At 42.6% G+C, this 18,568-nt stretch overlaps 1 protein-coding gene across 1 annotated transcript in view; it reads right to left on the bottom strand.

The window, feature by feature from the left end:
- EMCN (endomucin) overlaps nt 1–7,022 on the bottom strand; it is a 187,676-nt gene extending 180,654 nt beyond the window's left edge. The window contains exons 1-2 of the mRNA XM_045019565.1: nt 6,999–7,022; nt 405–473 (exon numbers count right to left, since the gene is read on the bottom strand). The gene's annotated coding sequence lies outside the window, so the exon portion shown is untranslated. The remainder of the gene's footprint in view (nt 1–404; nt 474–6,998) is intronic.
- Nucleotides 7,023–18,568: the final 11,546 nt, after the last annotated feature.

Genomic DNA, 18,568 nt, shown 5'->3' with positions numbered 1-18,568 from the left:
GTAAAAGAAAGTCCTTGCCCCAAAAAGCTTACAGTTTTACTAAGACAAAACACAAGAAGTGGGTGTAGCAGTCAGAAGAAACAGAGAGGGAGGATGAACCAAACAGTAATAAGAACATAAAATAGGCCTCAGCTATGCATCGCTAGACTGTTTCAAGTCAGAGGTATATTAATACCAGACTTCTCTCTTCAGTCAAAATAATAAAACTAAATCACATTACAGCAATTAATAGCTCACAGAAGGTGAGCAAGTGCATCACAGGTGTCTTTGACAGCTGCCTACCCTACAAATGGAAGTTGCTCTCAATTATATACTACTCATAGTTATATACTGAAAGCAGTGTGCATCGTATGTAGCAGTGTTCATATAGTTGAATGTTTACACAGGGTTCATGTGCTACATACCTTTCTATTCTTGTAACAGCAGCAGGTTGGACTTAAAGGATATTCCACCCTTGGCATGCTGAGGTATATCTGTAAAAGTACAGTAGAATTATTAAAAGTTAGGAATCTAAATGTGTATTTTTATTCTATTGAGCACATCAGCTTTAAAGTTACTGGAACAAAATAATTACACAGTATCAGCATCAGCTTTTCTCCAGCAAATATAGCATTCCTTGAAATTGTACAAGTGTAATGCACACTAGCATTACATTCTAAATATACTTATATATCCTGCTCTATGAATGATTAATAAAGGAAAGAAAATTAACTTTAACCACTCACAACTCTGTGCTAAGAAATGTTTCTATGGATAATTCTGGTCCCCAATAGTGTCATGCATAGCCAGACTACATCTCCCATGATGCACTTCATAGCTTAGTCAAAGGTGAGAATATGATGCATCATGGGAGATATAGTTCAGACAGAGTCCAGGCCACAGGGATTTCTAGGGACATTTCTACCTGAATTACAATACCCATGAGGCAATACAGCAGCACAGAAAGATGTAGTTTAATGTTGAACTGACTCAAAAAAAATGTTTTGAATTGGGTCAAACCAACAGAAAATGACATTACATTTCAATTTTCCCTATGTGGGGGAGGAGAGGAAATTTTTTGGCAAACTCAAAATTTTTCCCTGGAAAATTTCAAGTTTGGGAAAACTACATTTTTTGACAGAAAATTCTTCACCAGCTCTTGTTATAAGTAAATCAATGTATAACAATTGGATTAACCATTTAATAAAACATCTAGTGATCATTTATCATCTCTTTACAAATGGAACTTTTATATTAAGCGTGACTAGATTAACAAACAGCCCCTCTCAGACTAAGGTGGTGAGTGAGTTTCAGAGTCAAGGCCCCCTAGGGTTGCCACCCTCCAGGATTGGCCTGGTGTCTCCAGGAATTACAGATTAAAGATTATGTCACATGATGAACCCTCCAGGAATACATCCAACCGAAACTGGCAACCCCAAGGACACCTCATTCTCTCTGTCACACACGCTCTCACCACCCTGACACCAGTCATCTCCCTTTTGAAATAGGGACGCTGGTGCCCTTGCCTCCCTGCCAGCCAGTCCTGCACAAAAATACAAAGAACAGGCCAGGAGGTCAGATCCAGATAAGTGACTCTTTATTCAACATACTGAAAGGCTAAAAAAAGTTTGACCCCCAATCTCCCACCCCAAAAGGGAAGAACATTAAAACACAGATGCCTTCCCCCTAGGTGCCAGTGATCATGGGGGAGAGCCTGGTATTTTTGATCTAGACAGAAAAATGTAGGCCAAGGGACTGTACAGAGACATCAGACCCATCTGGCTAGGTGGGAGATACACGGTTGGGGAGCGGGGGGGGGGGGAGGGGAGAGGAGACACTGATGGGGGGATTCCCTCTCCTCATCATACACTCAAGGCTCTTAATGCTCAGCAACCTGCCTCTTCAGCAAACCCTCTCTGACTCCCTGACTTCCCCACTGCCCTCATTCTCTCTCCCCAGTATCACACATTTTATTGCTTAGATCATGGTCAGAGCATGGATGCTAAGTAACAACATCTTAAATTTCTCATTACCTGATGAATAGTAGGCCACACACTGGATTCTGAAGCTATGTTTTTCCACTTGCCAAAGTGCACATAGGCGACATCTTAGAAAATCATAACCCCAAAGATTAAAGGCTAAGCACCATAACTTCTTGTTCCACCTCCCTGATCTCTTCAACTAATCAAAACGAATATGAAATCACAAAGAAAAAAAAGTTTTATTTTTTTAGATGTAGCCCCAATGTGTCTAATCAGTGTGCTATCCCCCAACATAAACTAAAATAAATACTAGTAGCATAACATGTTTGTTGTTCTGCACTGGTAGGGAAAGCTTTATTCAATTCTAGCCGTTTACAAGTAAATCAAAATGAATTAGTAAACAAAAGAAAGGACTGCTCTCAAATCCAATAAAGTGATAGGCACTTTAATGCTTCAGGGAATCATTGCATAACTCACTCTGTACATCATCACTCTGGGCTTCCCACTGCTGTCATTGTGGGCAATTCTAGTTAATCAGAAAAACAACTTTCCCTACAGAATGTGTCACTGACTTTCAGAAATAGCTGTCAGTCTAGTCGGTCTCAGTGGGATGTTTACGCATATTCGTTTTTGGGTGCTTTGAAGATTCTAATAAGAGGGATAATGGTGTTCTCTCACACCTTTAACTGAGCATAACACTTGCAATTGGTCAGTGCTCTGTTATCCCCACAAGATCAAAGAGGTGTGACAAACACTGGGTGTTTTAATGTTTCCTTGGAAGGGAAAAGGCCATTCCACTTTCATAAGTCCCAATTGACTGTAGCAGTCTCAAAAACACTTTGTCTCATCATTGCATTTCTCAAAGCAGACATGACTTTCCAGCTTCTTTAAAGCATTGTGGTCCAATTTTTCAAAATGACCTTAACATGGCCTAGGTTTTGCAAGTGAAATTATTCACATATCCAATATTTGTGCTCTACTACAAAGTGCCCACAAGCAATAGTATTTATACATACAACCATACTTGTATATGCCAATGGAGATTGTGCATGTGAAAGCTATTACTTGGGATATACACCGACATCAGGGACCATGGAAAAAATTAAAACTGAATACATATAATTTTGTATATAAGCAAAATTGTTGGTAACACTTTCAGAAGCTTCAATGACTGAACTGCCAATCTCTCTACCGATATTATGGACCCAAATCTGCTGCCACTGAAGTAACTAACAATTCTTTCATTTATTTCTTTGGGCACAGGATCAGAATCATACAGTAGAAAAATATGAAGAGGGACTAAAAATAAAAAGACAGACAACCTGGTTACTATGCAGAGGTGATAGCTCTTCTATAGCTAGGGTGACAACCAGCGTCCATTAAAAAAGAAAATTATTGCTCCACTCTAATTTTGGCTTGAAAAAATCCTTCTTCTGACATCTAGGAGCATGTTTTTGTTTTCTGGAGTCAAGTTTAAGTACTCTGGACATCAATTTGTTACTCTTTAAAATATCTTACAGCAGGGGTCCCCAATGTGGTGCCCATGGGCACCATGGCGCCTGCCGGGGCATCTAAGTGCACCCGCGTACTGGCCGGCGGACAAGCATCCGCCGAAATGCCACCAACAAGCTGAGTCATCCAGAGGTGGTATTTTGGCAGCGACGCCTCTGGATGACACTACTTGTCAGCAGCATTTTGGCAGTGAAGCCTATTGATGTTGCTGCTTGTTGGCAGACTTTCGGCGGATGCTCATCCGCCACCATGATCCTCCATGGTTCATCGTCTGGTGCCCACCAGACGAAAAAGGTTGGGGACCACTGTCTTACAGTATTTAAGTTGCAACAGAGACCACCTTGGAGATTATACTCAGGCATACCCAGTTCTCAATTTTTTCCCCTTACTCTTCTCTTCATTGAGTGATTCCTCCAAGAGACAGCCAAAAGAAAAGAAGATCCTGTATGTACAGACAAATGGGTACACACAGATTTCCCAACACCCAAAAGTAGTGGAGAAAGATGAAGGGGTGATGAGTTTTTCTTTCACCATGGTAGCAATCCCCTTTGTTCATGGCAGCTTTCGATGTTGTTGAAGCTGCAATGAATTGTTCTTTATCTGTCCTATTGCCTCCATCTTCTAATATATCACTGATACAATTGTCTCTGCCATTTAAGCACTACAATCAATTTGAATCTAGGGTAGATTTGCTAGTCTCTAAAACTAACTCTTCAGAAGGGAACATTTGGAAAACTGCAGGAGAAAAATAGTGAGTGAAAGGTCTTATCTGACAGCACTAAGACCCCATAGGTGTTTTTATTAAAGATAATGTAGTTCTTCATAAAAACTGAGCTTTGTGGCAATAATATCAAACTTGTGTAATGCTAGGATATTGGTCTAAGGGAAATCTGTTATATTTAAGTAAAAAAACACATTATTTTTTCCTGACGTAGCTACTGTTACACAGAAGCTCATAAAGAAATCATTGATACTTGCATCCAAGTAGATATCACTTGAACTGTACCACTACATTTTCCTGCAAAGCTCAACTTGATGGTAGATTGGAAGAAAGCTTCATCAAAGTAGAAAAAGACAGACAACAGTTTTTTATACGTTCATATCTGAAAAATATCAATGAAGGGCAGGAAGAGATAGATCTGGACTGTCTGGATGAATCAGAAGATAAATTTATGACAAAATCTATCCTTTCAGATTTTCATTTAACTCTTTTGTTATGCTGTGGTATTTCACTATGCTAACATGAATGCATTTTATAGCCTCCCTACTAGAGCGGAGTGAATAGCAGCATTTTTCATGTCAGTGACCAAACCAAAAAATCTTGGTGGCGGCAGGAGGAGAGAAATGGGTATTTTGAATGGAAATTATTTTTTTTTCTTGCAGAAACAAAAAAACACCAAAAAAATCATTTTGGAAATGTTGATTTGAAATGAAATGTCAAAATGTTTCATTCACCTGGGAAAATTCTAGTCAAATTGCTGGCCATGAACACATGATCTTGATAAATGAGCCTGGGAATTAACTTTCCTTTTGTCTGGCTGCTCTGCAAGAAAGAGAACTCTCAGAAAAGTCTGACTATCCATCCATACAATGGAGAGTGTTTCAACACAAACAAATCCCTTAGCAGCCATCTAATAGGTGCTGTTACTGCCCAGGGTCCTGTTACCTCTTTCTTTTTAAACTCCTTGGCTCATAACATGCATGACATTAGCACTTTTTGCCATGACAATAGGTTGAACAACAACTGAAAATTATATTAAAAAAAAACAACAACGGGGAATCCTTGTGGCACCGTAGAGACTAACAAATTTATTTGGGCATAAGCTTTCATGGGCTAGAACCCACTTCATCAGATGCATGAAGTGAAAAATACAGGAGCAGGTATAAATACATGAAAGGATGGGGGTTGCTTTACCAAGTGTGAGGTCAGTCTAATGAGATAAATCAATTAAATAAATTAATTAAAGTGGTAAGAGAGTGGACCATTACAGACAGTTGACAAGAAGGTGTGAGTAACAGTAGGGAAAAATTAGTACTGGGGAAATTAAGTTTAGGTTTTGTAATGACCCAACCACTTCCAGTCTTTATTCAGGCCTAATCTGATGGTATCCACTCTGCAAATTAATTCCAGTTCTGCAGCTTCATGTTGGAGTCTGTTTTTGAAGTTTTTTTTGTTGAAGAACTGCCACTTTTAGGTCTGTTATTGAGTGACCAGAGAGATTGAAGTGTTCTCCTATTGGTTTTTGAATGTTATGATTCCTGATGTTAGATTTGTGTCCATTTATTATTTTGCGTAGAGACTGTCCGGTTTGGCCAATGTACCTGGCAGAGGGACGTTGTTGGTACATGATGGCATATATCACATTGGTAAATGTGCAGGTGAACGAGCCCTGGATGGTGTGGCTGATGTGGTTAGGTCCTATGATGGGGTCCCTTGAATAAATATGTGGACAGAGTTGACACCGGGGTATGCAGCAGGGTTTGGTTCCTGGGTTGGTGCTTTTGGTGTGTAGTTGCTGGGGAGTATTTGCTTCAGGTTTGGGGGCTGTCTGTAGGCGAGGACTGGCCTGTCTCCCAAGGTCTGTGAGAGTGATGGTTCGTCCTTCAGGATAGGTTGTAGATCCTTGATGATGCGCTGGAGAGGCCCCCTTGATAATCTCAGCTTCACTATCCATGTGATAGTAGGACTGTGAACATTTGCACGGGTCAAATTCAAAGTGGAACAAGGTTCTAGGGCTGGGAGAGGAAAAAAACACAAAACAGTTCTGTACATTTTGAGTAGCCTACTACAGTAGTTTTAGCCATGGACAGATATGCCTAGCTGTCTGAAAATGAAGACGTGTATGCAGACAAAAAGGACACGATGAACCAGTTGAGGAGCAGAGGCCATTCTGCATCTCTGCCTAAGTAGTCATCATCTGTGAAAAGGAGAGTCTTCACCGGACCTAATAACATGCCTCATTACTTCGCACTTTGGAAAAGTTTTATAGCTATAATTAAACTTAGCAAAGCAGTATGATTTCTGGCATTATTTTAAAAAAGGTGCCTGATAAAACAGGCCATATCTGAACTGGTGCTACAATCTAAAATACATCAAAACAGATGAGCACGTTTTAATGAATGTTAATTAAAATTGCATTTCAATTAGATTCCCCCTTTGCTCACCTTCCCCCAGCCCTATTATGGTTTTCTCAAAGGATTTTGTACGTTTTCCTTACTTATTTTTTTCTCTCTCATTTTATTCAAGTTTCAATTCTACTAGGGTGAAATTCACCCCTGAGCAGCATTTAGATCCCATTTATTAAGCTCTTTGGGGCTTAAGAAATGCATAGGCCTTGTGCTGGCCCACTGCGCAGAAGGAGAATTTCACTCTTGGAGAAAGTGTTTTTATTTACACATTAGCCACTCCTATTTTATCACTCTCCCTCTTTCTTACACCATTATGGGAAAAAAGTTCTATAGCATTTAAACACAGAATGAAAACTTTCCTGTAGGTTTCTGGAGCCTGTGAAAGAGCAGACTCACCACTGGAGTGCCCACGTGTGAAAGGGTGTGGCATAGCAGGCTCTCTCCTCTTGAACACCCCCTGCCAACACTCATTCCAGGCCCATGACTGTCTCCTCCCCCGTTTTGTGCTATTCTTCAGCCCGTCCTCAAGGAGGTGTCTTCAGCTCTGCCTTGGATTCAATAGCTCTTTCATCAGGCTCATGCACCCCCTCCTCAGGCCCGGTAGGGGAACTTGGGTTCACCCTCTGTTCTGGGTTCCAGCCCAGGGACTCTGTATTAAGCAGCTAGATCTGCTCCTTCAGATGTGCTGCTGTTTTCCCAAGCCAGTTCCTGTGTCTGAGCTCCTTGGGCTGCTGCCCTGCAGCCTGTGCTTAGCATAGCCTCTCCTCTGGTTTCTCTCTAGGTCCTCCCAGCTCCTCCTTTCTCTGCTGGAACCCTCCCTCAGGACCACTTTTTTTGGGCCTTGCCCCTTTTCCAGGGCCCACTATAGGGCTTAATTCTGTCTTTGTGGCCTTCTTCAGCCTGCCTTCCAAGAAAGAGAGGGAAAACATCCTGCCTCCTTCCTAGGTTTCTCTGTCTTAGGTCCCCCGCTCCTGGGCCTTCCCTGTAGTTTTCCCTTCCTTCTTTTACAGTGAAGACCCTGCTTATCCCCAGCTGGTTCTGATAATAAATTAAGTCTGACACACCCTCCAGCTGCAGCCAGGTGGGCCAACTGAGCTCTCAAATTCCTGTTATCTCTTTTTTCACCTGAGTGGGGCAAACATCCCATCCCGGAGAATTTTATCCCTGCTGTAGGATTCTATAGGATGATTCAGAAAAGCTAAAGGAAGATTATCATTCCCTCTCCTATTGCATTGGTTTTAGAATAATGTATAGAGAATCCTAATGCTATTCTATAGAACTACTGGTTATGTTCCTATTGAGGGGCAGATTGTGATCTATGTTGTGTGCCCAGGCAAGGCGGCAAGGGGGAGGTAAGACTATATTACTCCCCTGCACTGGGTATCCATAGTGTGGGTAGAAGTGCTGAGGGAAGAGGAGTCTCCTTGGGGCTACTATGCCTCAGCTGTGCATGCAGGCAGAATTTTGAATCACCTGTCCCCTGACAAACACCCCAGGCAACATACTAGGTACAGGGCTAGTGCCTGGTATATTCCCTTCCTCTTTCCCCTTCCAAGGAGCAGAGGGAAACCAGGTGGTAGATTGTGACTGAATCACTGTCTGCTCCTGGGGCAACGCAGCTGTGTATTGCCACATACACATAAATGATATAGATGCTCCCCAGGTTACACAAACCCAACTTACAAAAATCCAGACTTACAGAAAAAGTTGTGTAAGTTCCTGAACCATTTTTTTTGAGTAATTGTCAGAGATACGTTCCCAACTTACACAAAATTCGATTCAGAACAGAACGCTTGCGTAAGTTGGGGAGCTTCTGTATAGGATTGTTACGTAAGAGGTGGAGTATCGCTTGGTTTCCCTCCTCAATTTGTGTTTATTGAAGACCTGATCAAGTGATGCTGCTACATATGCAGTAACACAAAGATCAGCTCCACAATAGTACAAGAGGGTTTCCTAAAGAGGCCCAACTCTAATCTGACAAAAACAAACAAACAAAAAAACCCACCACGCCTTATTTCTCCAAACAGAAGGTTCACTGCTCATAAAAATGTGGAAATAGTCTAGAGGTTGGGGATGACTGTGGACTCCCCACTCAGCTCTGACATCATTTGGATGTGTTGTGGCCCAAGTTCAGGACTTCAGCAGATCGTACAGTCATTTTTATCTCAGGTTATCTTGTTAGAAGTAAATACAGAAGGTTAATACAGTTCCAAAATACATTTTTACTTAAGAAAGAAAAAACAATGAAGTGTAACAGTCCAAAAAATGCTGATTAGATAAGTTGCTCCATAGTGATTTGTTATAACCTCATGACAAAGAGGCTCTGGTACTTCTCTTTCTACTGAATTTTATTCCTGTTATAGCAGAACTCTGAGGAAGTGACGGGGGAAAGATATTAATACATCTTGAGGTTGTGAGGGAGCTGTTTTTCAAGTGAGACAGAAACAATGAGAATTTTGGACACCTCATATGTCAATGAAATCCAGTTTTCTATTTCTATTGCAGGTTTTATTCTGAATCAGGAATGTGCTTGGAAGCCAGAGCTCAGGCTGCTAAGAGCCATCTATTAACCTACATAGAAATGACTGTCAACAATGAACGCTTCTTATTCTTTTGTTACTTGCAAACCTACCTTTCAGTCTGCAACCCTAGTGACCATGAGCCATTGGTGTGACGCCTTATGCTCTGGGGGTTTTGCAGAGAATCCAGATTGCTGTTCCTACTGAGGCTGAAGGAAGTGACTGGGCACTTTCCTGCTCAACCTACTCATGAACACATTGCTGGGAGATAGACTTGGTAAGAGGCTGACTGGGGAAGTATATATACATGGGTTAGAAATTTGCATTGTTTGAAAAGGAAAAGCAACTAACATAATTAGTAACTAGCACAAATGTGACCTGGCAGAAATCATAGTAATAGTCTCCTAAAGCGGCTGAAGACAGTGGGAATGCTGAAATCAGTGGAAGTGGAGGGGACCCAGGACCCAGCATCTGAACAGATGGCGGTTACAGCCCAATAAAATTATGAACCATCAGGACAGTTTCTAAAGAATGGCTTGAGCTGTATATTGTAACAAATCTATAGCTGTCTATTATTTCATGGCTACACTATGCTGCATACTAGGCCCACTCAGAACATATTTACAGCTGCAGGGATACAATCCTGATCCTTCTTCTATAAAGTCTGTTCCAAAGCCCACAAAAGTTAATGGAAACACTCCCATTGCCTTCAATGGGTTTTGAAACAGGCCTTAAAAGCAGAGGCCTCTACCCTTGAGCTAAAATATTCCATTAGCTTTAGCAGGATGAGGCTATGGCAAACAGGGTACATCTTCACTGCAAAGTTAGCTCAGGTGATCAGCTGCCATCTGCACACCCAATTTAGCCTAGTCCACGTCCAAGTGTTCCCACAACAAAGCCCTGTCCATATGACTGTGTCCTCACTGTTTCTTCATTCACTCATGTATGTCTGGGAGCATATTCCATGGTTCTTTGGGCTGAGACGTGTTAGGATTCATTTCCCAGTCAATTGTGGGAAGGGTATTGGAGGACTTTGAGCACTGAAGTGATTTTTGCCTGCATCCACACTGCAAAGTAGTCAGGTTCCAGCCTAAATGCAACTGGAGCCCAGGTTCTTACCCACTCCCCAGCTGGTAGGCTAGACCAGGCTTAAAGCACCTCCAACCCTGGCTCCCATGTGAGTTGCAGGGAAATTTAGGCTAAAACCTAGATAAGCACCCAGGTTAACTGTGCAGTGAAAACTTACCCACAGGTAGCCACTCTAATTCCACCCAGAAGAGCGTAGTTGTACACATATAAAATAGCCAGTGCTGTTCCAACATGATTGTTACCTACTGGCAGATCAGCATTATTTACCAAGATAAACAAATTCAGTACACACTTTAAGCTTGTCATATACCACTTCTGGTCTAAATTTATTCAGTTCTAATAACACTGCATCAAGAATAGCTCCCAAGTAAGATAAACATGTTAAGAAAATTAAGGCCTTTTGCTCTCCTGGAAACAAATTGTATTCTTTTGTCCTTCTAAATAATGAGAACATTAGCACAACACATCAGGAAGCATTTAATAGAACATAAGTGGACCTGGTAGAAAATTTGTGTAAATTGCAATATTTTTCTCTCTGGGAAAAAAACAAAAACAAAAAAACCTTGTGAATCTTCATCCAACTGAACAGACAAGATTGTATCTCTCATTCCTGCCTCCCACACCTTTTGAATGGGAGCCTTGTATCTGTACAAAAGCCTGTTATTGAAGATTGAGTCAATGACCTGACTGCAGGAACTGCTGGAGCTTGTAGCTTTGTTGTTAATCAGTTTTCATGCACTTAGTTGAGGATTAGCACAGACTGCCAGCTTTATCTACATTGAATTAGAGTACCTGGAGGTTTCAAGGATGTAACTATTTGATACTCATATAATTTCAACAATTTTACACACACACACACACACACACTTAAATATTAAAGTTGAATGTGAACATTAGCAGGTAATTATGAGTGCAAGCATATTAATCAAATACATACATATATGTTAATATATTTTAATGTTTCTATTTCTGAAGAGTAGCACAGATTACAGTACCGTCTAGTATGTCTAAGGAAGGTCAGAGTCACCACTTTATATAGGGGTTCCTTTCTGTATATCTATATAATATAACTCTGTTAGATGGGAGCAATAAAATGAATAGCCTATCCGATTAATGTAGCCATTTTTTGTTATTTGTATTTTACAATTTTGTTAACAATTATTTGCAAACAGTTTACTGCTATTGGCTATTTCTGCTAGGTTAGTTAGTTTTGATTTGTCAGACAAGTCTCACAGTCCAGGACCCTATTTGCCAATCATAAGTGAATAACTCAGAAGTGCAAGTATAAGTTCCCGGCCAATGGGAGCGCGGAGCCGGTGCTCGGGGTGGGAGCAGCAAGCAGAGTCCCATGGCCCTCCTGCCTAGGAGCCAGGCCTGCTGGCCACTTCCAGGGCACAACACAGTGCCCCAAGACAGGTAGGCACTAGCCTGCCTTAGCGCTGCAGCACTGCCGCCTAGGCTTTTAACGGCCCGGTTGGTGGCACTGACTGGAGCTGCCAGGGTCCCTTTTTGATCAGACACCTGGTCACCCTATGAGCAGCAGTCTGTCCCAAGCCCAAGATTACCCTACTCCACTATTTCCCAGGGTTATTCCCTACTTCAAGTATCACTATGGAGGCTTTCTCTCTGGCCTCTTTAAACAGACCTCTGCCAAACTCTATCCTTCCTTGTGCCCTTTCAGCCAGGAAATCATCACAGGTCTTGCTCCAGACCCCTCATTTATGAAAGGCGTCCCTGCTCAGGCCATTCTAACTTTCTGCCACTGGCCCTTCTGTTGCTACATCCTTAACCCAACTCCCTTCCCAGGCCTCTTCCCTGGGGCACCACAGAGAAACGTCCAAACTCATCCTGCTCCCCTAGAGTATTCTTCTCAACTGAAACACCGGGAGCCTTATATAGTCCTGCTATCACTAGGTCATATGACTCTGTCCTTCGACTTCCCTAATTTAGGAGGAAACACAGCCCTAGATCAGAGGTGAGATTTGTAGATTTAACTCACTCTGTAACAGGCCTGACGCTGCCACCCTTAGTCACATTGAATAGAACCGCTACCTAACTGAGTAAAGATGGCAGAATCAGGCCCAGAAATTTTGAAGGAAATATTCACAGAAAATTTGTCCAGCTCCAATACCTAGTCAAATTGGGCTTTCTAAGCCCTTCTGTCTAAGGGCTAAATTGTCCCCTTATAGGTACAGCCCTGAGCAAGGGGTGATGCATAAGCTGCACCAACCCAGGAATAGCCCCCGGAGACACTGTACCTGTATGTGTGGTACAAATCATTCCCCACTCTTTCCTTGCTCTGAGGCTGAAGAGAACAGTTGTTTGCTGCTGGGCATTCCAACTGCAAATTGTGACACGCCATGCCAGCTCAGTCGCATCAGCCAGTAGATTGTGAGGGGAAGAACAAAGCCAAAGTTCCACCCCTTTTCAGCCCTCACAATCCCTCTCTCTGGGGGTACATTTGCTTGTTCTTGCATGTGCAGACACAAGGTACAATTAGCCCACCTATGAATGTGTGCGTGTAGGGATAGTTTTACTTCTCACTTCCTCCCCTGCAAGAGTTTGTAGTCTAATTCATAATTTAGCCCTGGGTGTCCAGCACTTGGATGCTGTAGTACTGGCCACTCTGGAATAAGATACAGATAGATCATAATATTGAGGCAGCTAGATAGAAGGCATAATTAATAATTTTGACTGTAGTTCTTGTTTGTTCATGGGAGGGATTCATGCTGTCTTTTTTTATCATGACGCTTACAAAACACCTGAAAGAATTATTGCTCAGAAGATGGTATTTGCCTTTTAATAAGCTAAATGTTTCTGTTTGTATCCTCTCAGATGCAATTATGAGGTTAGAACTATCCTGAGCTCCAGTGTAAATGTATCACCTGCATCTTGAAACTGGCATTCTACAACAAAATGAAAGATAAAAGCTTATTCACAGTCAGAATTATGAGAATGTAAATAAACATTAAGCTAATCATGTGACAGAATTTGGTCTCAGATCAGTGATGGATTTCAGCCTTAATTGTTCCAAGAGTCTTTTTGGCACCTTACAAGCAAAATGTAGAGGAAAGCCCCAGTTATGACCAACCCCTTCAATTAAAAAATTCCTACACCATAGATGCCAGCTGAGCTTTGGGGCAATTCCATAGCTTAGGACCAAGAGGCAGAGCAATGATTCAGGAGACAAAAATGCCTCCATGCAATGGAATTCCATCACTTCCAATTTGTTCCCAGCCTAAATCATTTGGATGGCCAACACTGATGGTGTTAATTGGACTCTGCTGAGGTAGCGCATGAAGTCTTCTACTTATATTGATACCAGGGAGAGAGCTCTCAAGACTATCTGAAAGCAGTTCAGTTGCTCGACAGCCATAGAGATCCTTAAGTAGACATCAATATCTACTTTAAACGAAGTCTCTTTTGCTCTTTACACAACATACATAATATGAAGGAAGCACATAGGTGTGGGGTCCACATATATATGTTTATTAAACATGATCAACATATAAGATCTAGCCGCATGTGTATATACTGCTGCTCTTACAGGGCTGCGGCGGCTTCTGAAACATAGAAGACATAGGTATGTCAGCACTACAATGGAAGCCCACAGTAAGTAGAACAAGTTAGCAGACCCTGGGCTTGTTAACATACAGCTTGAACTCATACTCATTAATAGCCTCAGGTTAGGAATTGTTGAACCCTGGGTCTCAACCTGGGGCACGGGTGGCTCCAGGCCCCAGTACGCCAAGCGCGTGCTTGGGGCGGCACGCCGTGGGGGGTGCTCTGCCGGTCGCCGGGAGGGCAGCAGGCGGCTCCGGTGGACCTCCCGCAGACGTGCCTGCGGAGGTTCCGCTGCTCCCGTGGCTTCGGTGGAGCATCCACAGGCATGCCTGCGGGAGGTCCACCGGAGCCGTGGGACCAGCAGACCCTCCCCGCAGGCACGTCTGCGGGAGGTCCACCGGAGCCGCGGGACCGGCGACTGGCAGAGCACCCCCCGCGGCGTGCTGCCGTGCTTGGGGCGGCGAAATGGCTAGAGCCGCCCCTGACCTGGGGATTCGAGCATCTACACTGCATTATGTGGGCCCAAATCCAACCACCCATATCCCACACTTCCTAGTGCCCTCCCAAAATGTGGCCACTAACTTTTTGGTCATGGTACAGAGTAGAAAAACTTGACTGCCCAGAGGACAAAAAGTCTTCCCGTGGGATTATGGAATACTTTTGGTGGACTCCCAGAGCACGAGTCCAATGGGGCTGCATCATGTTCAAGTTTGTGCGTTGATGGGAGCTTTCATAATGCAATAAAATAACATTATAATAGTGGGAGTATTTTCTGCTCCCTGCCATTTGTGTACAGCTTGTGTCTCATGGCTCATTAATTCTGTATGCATGCTTGAATATTAGACATCAATATTATTTAAACTAAAACAATAAAGAAAGCAAATAAAGAAAGCAAACTCAAGTATACATGTATTCAGGCCACTCTTACTTCAGAAGGCTTGTGCCACTATAGACTTAACCCCAGTGGGGTCCTAAGTGGGTTAGAGTGATGCCAGTTGGTCTGTGTCTGTCTAGTTCTACTAGCATTAATCGCAGTGTGTGTATCTGTAGTGGGGAGCAGCAGGACTGGATGCTACCACAGCTTATGAGTTGTAGTGATGGCTGCAAGGGTGGTACAGTAATGGTTGAGACTGGCACTGTGAGAAATATTCTGTCCCACCAATGACACACATAGAACTCCTCTGCACATGTCCATGTATCTAGACTTTGCAGAGCAGTCCAGAATTTAGCCTTTAGCATGTTTTCTTCTTTACAGGTATATTTTGTTTGTTGAGTTTCACTTGGTCCAACAGTCCAAAAATGAAGGGAAAAAAGGGTCACCCTGTGTTGTTTTGTAGGATTTATTCCTATAGGATGCTGCTCTGGGAAGAATGCAGCTACACTATACAAGTCAAACCATCCCACCCACCAAGATTCAAGCTTCTCCTATGTAGGTGGACAGATTAGATTTTTTAAAAAAATCTCTAGGATAAAGGATGAACAGGGATGCAGTGCTTATCCATGCCACACTCAGTGATTTTGCATGGACATTCAAAGAGTTTGGGTTTGGGTGGTTTTCAATTTATTGTAAAGTTTTTCCAACCAGTTACGTATCCCTCCAGGTTTAGGAAGTAACATTTTGATGGGGGAAAAGTATTGAGCACCCAGCAGCTCCTGTTGGGAACTGTTGGGTGTGTTCAGCAGCCCTGAAAATCAGGCCATTTATTTAGGTGCCTAAATATGGATTTAGGAGCCTAATTGTAGATGAATTTAGGCACCTAGTGGGATTTTCAAAACACCTAAGTGCCTATCTGCATCTTCATGTGCCTAAATTGTTATATCCTTGGGGCAGCCGGTGTAGGAAGCAATCACTTGAGGCCAGAGAGCAGGCAGCTAACCAAAACCTCCATTTTATTTACAGATATACAGAGAGCTCACTCAGCCGGTTGAAACCAGCTGAGCTATCCCTTAATAGTCTAACTCAGTTGCCATAGTAACAAAACCCATGACAACCAAATACACAACATAAATACTTTTAAAAGTCTGGCCCAAGGTACTTTTCAATATCTACGTATGGCTAAGTGAGAGCCCCAGCTGGAAGACACTAGATCACTACAAACCATTATTATTACAAAGGTTGTGACAAAGTGGGAGATTTTTCTTAATTTGTTCCATGAATACTGTGTGTGCTTCAATTTCCCCTGTGTGTTACACAAATACCTAAGTGGTGAGACAAGGGTGTATGATTTTTGCTGAGACCCTAGTGGGCAGGGGTGGCTGCCTCTAGCTGCCTGCACATAGATAAAGGCTGAAACACTCCATAACCTGGCAACTGATGGCCAGGGGCCTCCCACCCCGAGGAGTGGACACCTGGTGACCCCTTTGCCCGGGAAATGAGACAAAGGACAGAGGAGGGGCAACAGGCATGTCTGAGGCAGGGCTGCAGGAAGCTGATCAGGCTCCTGGTTTGGGACTCGGGGGGATAGCCAGGGCCCTGGGCTTTGGTTTCCCTCCCCACAAGATGGACTTTACTGAATGTTCCTAATTCCTGTGCTAAAAAGATCTGTTCTACGCTGCATTCCTGATGACTAATAAACCCTTGTGTTTTACAGTGCTAGCCAAGAGTCACTGCTGACTGCAGAGTTGGGGTGCATGGTCCTTTTGGGTGCATGTAGGGCTTCCCCAGGTGTCCTAGCCAGGTGGAATCACTGCAGGGATCTCACGGAGTGAACAGGAGCAGGACTGGCCCTAGATCAAATGGTGCCTCAGGCGAAGAGTGTCTTCGGCACCTCCCACCCACCTTCCGCAGTCTTCGAATGTCATCAAACATTACATGTTAAGCATGTCAAAAGAAATAATAGTATTTCTTTTATATTGTTGTGTAGATAGGAGTTCGATAGGTATCTTTGGCAGCTCATTAAATATGTCCTTTATTAGTCACTACTTATACTCTTGGAGTCTTAAAGCACAAGTATACTTTCACAATTACACAATAAAACAAGGTTTACAATATTGCAGATGAGCTCTCACATCACTTCAGTTTGTTCTTATATAGTGATGCCCCACCCCTTATATACCTGTGAGGGCATGGCTAGGGTTGCCAATCCTCCAGGATTGTACTAGAGTCTCCAGGAATTACAGATTAATCTTTAATTAAAGATTATGTCATGTGACGAAATCTTCAGGAATACGTCCAACCAAAATTGGCAACCCTAGGCATGGCTGACAACATTCTAGGAGATTTGAGGAAAATGTAATTCTCAGAAAGTCTGAAAGGTTCCACAAGATTCTACAAAGGTCCAGAACATTCTAGGCGGTTAGTGAAAAATGAATCCACATACAGAATACCTGAAACATTTTATTTCAAACATTCAGTTTTCCCTTTTGTTGCTAACAACAAAAACAGCACCCCAAGCCTGGCACACCAGACTAATGTCTCCTGCCCCCTAAATCCAGCCCTGAACAGAGATGCTGAATGCTCCGAGGTCAGACCCAGGAAGTGCCAAAGCCGAACAGGCTTCTTGCTCTGGTGAAAATGGGCCCTGAGGGGAGACATGCTGCACCAGAGTCCTGGCTGAGCTTCAATTAGAGCAGTTCCAGAGCACCAAGACTGTGACTCCATGACAAAGGTATATAGAATAAATAAATACTGATGTGTGCCTGTCATTCCTGAAACATAGGTGGTTCCTAACCAGAACTCTCTTTAGTGATGCAGTGAACTAGTATGCATCTCTAATAGGAATAAATATAGATCTAGTGTTTAATCCATTGGACTAAGGGTACGTCTATACTACCCGCTGGATCGGCGGGTAGTGTTTGATGTATCAGGGATCGATTTATCGCATCTCATCTGGACGCGATAAATCGATCCGTGAATCGACGCCCATACTCCACCTTGGCAGGAAGAGTAAGCAGAGTCGACAGGGGAGCCGTGGCAGTCGACTCACTGCCGTGAGGACAGCCAGGTAAGTCGAACTAAGATACTTCAACTTCAGCTACGCTCTTCGCATAGCTGAAGTTGCGTATCTTAGTTCGAACCCTCCCACTAGTGTAGCCCAGGCCTAAGAGTCAGGAGGCCCAAGTTACAATCTGGTTCTGACTAGCTACATGACCTTAGAGAAGTGAACTGATTTTCCTGTGCCTTATGGCCAAACCACACTAAAATTCAAATAAGCCAACAGACCAGTTACAACATTTTTACTCCCTGACACAACATTTATCCCCTCTGAATACAACATAGTTCCAGACTTTGCTGTAGACAGGACCTTCATTTCAGCCCAGTTAGGGCTCCCATCTACACAACAGATTAGAATTGTTGTAAACAGGTTTCCAGCTCAGGTTTGGGGTGGGTTTTTTTGGTAGTAATCCTTAGTATTTCTGTCTATAAAATGGGGGTAGTAATACCATAATTATTCAAAGGCTTAATTAAAGAATATTTGCAAAATGTTATAGTTATTTATTATTATTATTAATTTCCATTATTATAAAATTAGGGTTCACGTTAAAAAAGAAAATGTCAGGAATCCCAAATTTTCATTCTGTCTAGTTCACCCTACCAACTGATTGTTGTTCTAATCTATTTTTACTAGGTACGGAAATGTTCAGATACCTTTCACCCTGCTGTTCCTATAGATGCAATCCATAAATGCAAATGAGAGACATGTATCAGAGTTCCTCCTGTGATCTTGTGAACCATTCCCTTAACATTTTTGCACAGGTTCAAGCCAATGATTAACTTTCCATTAACAAGATAATACCTATAAAGAACTTAGGGTACTTGCTATGTGTGCTGTTAAAATAACAGCGTGGCTTCTG

This window comes from Mauremys mutica, chromosome 5 (assembly GCF_020497125.1).
Source record: "Mauremys mutica isolate MM-2020 ecotype Southern chromosome 5, ASM2049712v1, whole genome shotgun sequence".
In the NCBI taxonomy this organism is placed as follows: domain Eukaryota; kingdom Metazoa; phylum Chordata; order Testudines; family Geoemydidae; genus Mauremys; species Mauremys mutica.
The sequence above is the reverse complement of the archived record's forward strand: the minus strand, read 5'-3'. Positions and strand labels throughout refer to the sequence as shown.